We start from the raw sequence: 5,857 nt of genomic DNA on the forward strand, positions 1-5,857 counted from the left end.
CTGAATACTTTCCGTACCCACTGTATGTGTGTGATGAAAAAAATATCTTTCTTTACACTATGGCTCTTGAATATCATTGTGCTGTAATTGGGCATGAGACGCACACAAACCAATGACGTTTGACGTTATTGATGTACCGTGATGCATCTTGCACACAAGTGCAAATGAGATTTGAAAGAAATGCATGTCAATGTATATAAAGTATATATAAAAATGTATATCAGTTGGAAAAAATGCACTAAATGTCTTCCTTCCGTGTTGGTGCTAAAGAAACATGAAAGATGCAAGTAACTTTCGTAATGTATCTTTTTATCGTGTGATACAGAATATTCGGCAGAATCAAAATCAACTGGAAAACTAGCAATTTATTAATAGATGAATTTACTTATTTATTTAATAATAATAATAATAATAATAACAATTATAATAATATTTATAATTTTATTAATAACATTTATTATGCTTAATATTTATTATTTATGTTTGCTTGAATTTAATAGTAATAATAATAATAATAAATAGTACATTTACATTTGTTTGTTTGTTTATTTTATTAATGTTTATTCATTTATTTATTTTGCATTATTTGTTTATTTATTGAGGATTTTTTTTTAAATAATCTACTGGAAAACTAGAATTTGATTGATTGGATTATAAAAACTATTTATTAATAGATGTATTTACTTATATAATAATAATACCAACAACAACAATAATAATAATAATAATATTTATCATTTAATTAATAATATTTATTTGTATTATTTATTTATGCTTGTATTTAATAATACCAATAGCAATAACAAATAATACTTTTATGTTTGTTTGTTTATTTGGTTAAAGTTAATTTATGTATTTATATTGAGACATTTTTATTGACTTTTTATGGATGTCAGCATGTTGGAAAGCTTTTTTAGAGAAAGGTTTTCAGCAAATAATGACTTTTTATGTCAATTTAGGTCTTTTTCTATTGTATGAGATGAAAGGAGATGTATAAATACCATTTTATGGTGCTTTTTTGTTATTTTTGGAGCTTGATAGCCCCATATTTAATTTTTATATGGAAAAGAGTCCTGCTTTTGTATACCACATATAAGTCAAATGGTTTTGGAAGGACATGAGGGTGAGTAAAAAGTGAAAGGACCAAAAAACCTTAAAGATGAGGTTATACAAGCTGCACACATAATAATTATGAAATAAGTACGTACAATGCCATTTATAATACTCTAAGATGGAGTGTGTCATCACTCTGCAGGACTTTGCTTGTCCCTGCTGTGAGATGTCATGTCAGCTGCCCAAATGACAATATTGTGACACCGTAAACACACACCCAAGTTCATTTTCTCGACACATCCACATTTGAAAACACTTGCTTTTATGCTGATGAGACCGAAACAGATGTTGCCCTGATTATGTCCCGTGTTAAGATCACAAAACCCAATGGAAAAGGAGGATTTGGAGTGCTGATTAATTATGTAGATGAGAGCTTTACATGCTCTCCACAAAGAGTGAGCTGTGACACCGCTGGATACAAAAGCCTCTCAATATGAGTATGTGTATGAGTAATCAGAGTACAATAAGGAATAAATTAGCATTATAGCGGGCGGTAGGACAATGGTCTTCATGTGGCTTCACGCGGCACAACCGCACGCCGGGGCCACACAGCGAGAACGCCATTCTGCGCAGGATTATTCTGTAAATCTCACCTCAGAGGCACCGGCGATACCAGCTTGTTCGGCTTAATTAGTTTGCTACTAGCAAAGTAACTGTGGAGAGTGAAGGAGGGAGGTCAGGGAGGGAGAGAGAGCACTTAGGATTGTCCCGTTAGCTGAGCCAGATCAGCCTGGGCTCCTGAGAGGGGCTTATAGAGGCCCCCTGCCTGTCAAACACACACACGCACACAGGCTAAGACCCTGCAGAGACATCAGTGGCTGTTCACGCTGCTAAAGCCATCAAACCCGTACACCAACAAAACCATCAGAATCCAGGCAGAAATTAAGGAGCTGTGACATGTATTATGTAATTATGAAGATATATGTGACAAAACACTGACTGCTTGCATGACTGTATGAGAGTTTATTCATGGGCAGATATGAAAGGAGGTTGTGCATAAGTGTTTTGCATCACAGATGAAGTCAACATGAAATCAAAAATTGATGAATAAAACAATTGCCCTTGTTTACTATCTTAATACACAGTCCTGGACTTATTTTGTATGATTATCAGTGCATGTTTTTCTGAAGTAAACGAAAAAAAAGTATATCAATTTCCCATGAAAAAAATCTCTTCCTACTATGTTAGAGAAATATGAATGAGAAGTAACTTTTGTAATGTGTCTTCGTAATATCCACGCCAGACAGAATATTCGGTTGGAAATAATGATCTGGACAACTAGAATTTGATTGACTGGGTTATGAAAAGCAAGTTATTTATTAATAATATTTACTTTATAATTTTTTCTTGTTTGTTTTTAATAATAATAATAATAACAAAAAATTTAACATTTTTGTTTATTGTGAAATGTTCATTTATTTGTTAATACATATTAATTTGTTTGTTTGATTATATTATGAATTGTATTTATTTATGTTTGTTTTTATTTTAATATTTATTTATTTAATTTGTACACTTTTATACTTTTTCTGGATTTTAGCATTTTTGGAGTAATTTTAGAAAATGATTACATATTGATTATTATTGTTTTTTATCTTGATATGAACATAAACTAATAAGCACTAGTGTTATTTCAGGTAGTTGCTTATATTTGCTCATAATTTATCAGTTTAATCTAGTTTAACTTTATGTACTAACATAGTTAAAACTAAAATAAAATAAATAAAACGATAGATAGATAGATAGATAGATAGATAGATAGATAGATAGATAGATAGATAGAGATATAATACAATGAATAATGATACTAAAATAACACACGCATTGACATGTAAGCCCATGGACAGTTATTTAGCGAGTTAGCAAGGTTCATTTCGATTTCGTGTTGTTTTTAACTTTTTGACATTATGTGTAAAACATGTTTTATATGACCGGAACCATAATAGCATTAAATTCAAAGTAAATGTCCCATTGAGTGCTTTGAGACATAAGGGTTGAAGCTCCTGAAGGTATCTGACCTCCATATGAGGGAATCTCACGGTTAAGTGCAGCTCTTCTCCAGCAGTGGTGGGTCAGCGAGGGGTTAATAGTCTGTCCATGTCTGTGGCCAGAGCAAAGCAGAGATAACTGTTTATTTGCTGATGAAATTACCATGTGTAGTGTTCAAGGGAAGGCAACAGATTGCGTTGTTGTTTTTTACGGTAATGGAGCGCCGCCGCTGAGGGAACCAATAGAGTCATTCACAGAAAGGTTGCAAGACTAATGTAAGAACAGCTCTCAGATCAGCTCGACAACGAGTCCCACCTGAGAGCTCTGAGGTGTGTTCATGTACTTGTCCCTGAGCATTTAATATTACTCATTTCATTATATATGTTCCATATGTTTTTCAATCAATTAAACTAGATTTGTGTTTCCTGAAGGAAATAATAGTGCTTGCAAATAAAAAAATAGTAGTGTAAGCTTAGTTTTTAGAGGTTCTGCTGCTTTGCTGTTGCTGGCTGTCCATGGTCAAATAGATGCTACAGTAGGAATACATAAACAATCACAATGGAGTTCAACAATATTTTTCATATTTGTTCTCAAATAGGGAATTAGGGAAAGTCTTCATTATAAGCCATGAACCAAACCAACCAGCAACATGGCGAATCACAACATTACAAACTTTGATTTGAAGCAAAAAACAAAACAAAACAGTGCTTCATGTGAGTGAGCGGCACTAAAGTGTTCTTTTGGCCCGGTTTGGTTGTTTCGATTCTCTGGTGCAGATTTCTTTGCATAATTATGGATCATATTAGTAGGTATTTTGTTTCCTGAAATTCTGATGTTGAACACGATTATTTAAAAAAAAAAAAGTTGGAATAATCTGGGCTGATGGCTTCAACAACCTCATATCTTAACAACCACAGTAGGTCTGTCTTTAAAGGTTAGCAAGTTCTCATCAAAAATCGGTTCCCCTACAGAGAAAATGAATGGCATTTTTACTTCTGGAACCTGACTATTTCACTCAATGTTCAGTAAAGAAATAGATTTTAAAACATCACTGGTTACATTTTGAAATCTGAACTTAATATCAGTGTAATCAATTGGTGAGTTTTGGTTTCATCTTAAAACAGCGTAGCTCACCCAAGAATGAAATGATCTATGAATTTGTTTCTAATGTTGAACATAAAAGGCAAAGTTTTGGACAATATTCTGGTCATACATATTTAGTGTAATAAAAACTAAAGGAGGACTGCAGCTGTTCAACTTCAAAATGACAACAAAAAAAAAAAGCTAGTGTTGTCAAATCAATTAATCGCAATTAATCACATCCAAAATAAAGGTTTGTGTTTACATAATATATTTGTGTGTACTGTGTATGTTTATATGTATATAGTGTATATTTATATATACATACACAGTACACACACATATATTATGTAAACACAAACTTTTATTTTGGATGCGATTAATTGCGATTAATTGATTTGACAGCACTAAAAAAAACACTACCAATATATAATTAAATTTGTTCACACATCTCATGTGCTATATTCCACGTATTCTAAAGTCATACAATATCTTTGTGTGACAGACATATTTAAATATTTGTTGATTCACTGAAAATTGCTCAGGTTTGTATTGGTTCATGAGAGTCATCAAGTAGTGATATCTGATTTTTGTGTGAACCTTTCTTTAGAATCAGATCTTTTTAGTGAATCATTTGATTCATTTCACATAATTGCTCTGAATGATTGCTTGATGAATCAGACTGATCAAGTTCTTAAGTTCAACTCACTGATTCAATTATCCGAAGACTGTCAGTGAATGGTGATTTCAATTTTGATGTTCATCACACAAACCTGTCCTATTTAGAAGTAAGATGGATTACTTTTATGACACTTTTTATGCCGCTTTTTGAAGCTTGATAGTTTTGCTCCCACTTCATTGTAATTGCATAGAAAAAAGCGACTAACGCAGTTCTTCAGAACTTCTCTTTTTGTGTTCCTCAGAAAAAACGTCAAAGTCATAGAGCCTTGGAGCGACATGAGGGTAAGTAACCAATGACAGAATTTTTGTTGTGCAAATTGTTCCTCAAATAATCACATTGTTCTTAAATCGTAGTGGCTAATTACCCCAAGTGCTTCTGAAAAAAAAAAAATCAATAGCGTATCATCTGCCAAAGATCTATCTGGTGTACAAAGTGTTTGACAACTACAACATCCGTCAGGGCCCGAGTGGGTTCAGGAACGTCCCTCGGCATTAGTTGTCTCGGGTGTTTTTCTCGCTTGCTTCCTCTCTCTCGCAGTGACGAGGCCTCTCTGTGGAGGATGTGGGCTGTCATGTTCCTGCTCTCGTTTTCTCTTCACTTGACACCCCCTCATTCATTATGCGGCTGTGACATCACCACAAGGGCAATCATACGTGTTTGATAAACGAGAGGCTCATTAGAGAGAGAGTTGATGTATGACTGCTGTTTGCTGCTTTTGTGCCACGATGTGAAGAGATAAACAATGCTGCGGGGTTTCACACAAACACACAAACACGCTCTGATGTGCGGCATCACGTTCCCCAACCCGTTTGGGCTGGCCAGCGCTCCACCCACCACCAGCGCCGCCATGATCCACAGGGCCTTCGAGCAGGGTTGGGGTTTCGCACTCACCAAAACCTTCTCGTAGGACAAGGTATTACGAAATAACAGCGCATATAATGCAATCTATTATGTATATCTGTTAACTATAGTGTTTTTCATTTTATATATATA

The 5,857-nt window shown here is 34.1% G+C and overlaps 1 pseudogene; it reads left to right on the forward strand.

Annotated features, from left to right (window-relative positions):
- LOC107657739 (dihydropyrimidine dehydrogenase [NADP(+)]-like) overlaps window positions 1-5,857 on the forward strand; it is a 197,262-nt pseudogene that overhangs the window by 90,301 nt on the left and 101,104 nt on the right.

The sequence above is a fragment of the Sinocyclocheilus anshuiensis genome, unplaced genomic scaffold (assembly GCF_001515605.1).
Source record: "Sinocyclocheilus anshuiensis isolate Anshui unplaced genomic scaffold, SAMN03320099.WGS_v1.1 scaffold119, whole genome shotgun sequence".
In the NCBI taxonomy this organism is placed as follows: domain Eukaryota; kingdom Metazoa; phylum Chordata; class Actinopteri; order Cypriniformes; family Cyprinidae; genus Sinocyclocheilus; species Sinocyclocheilus anshuiensis.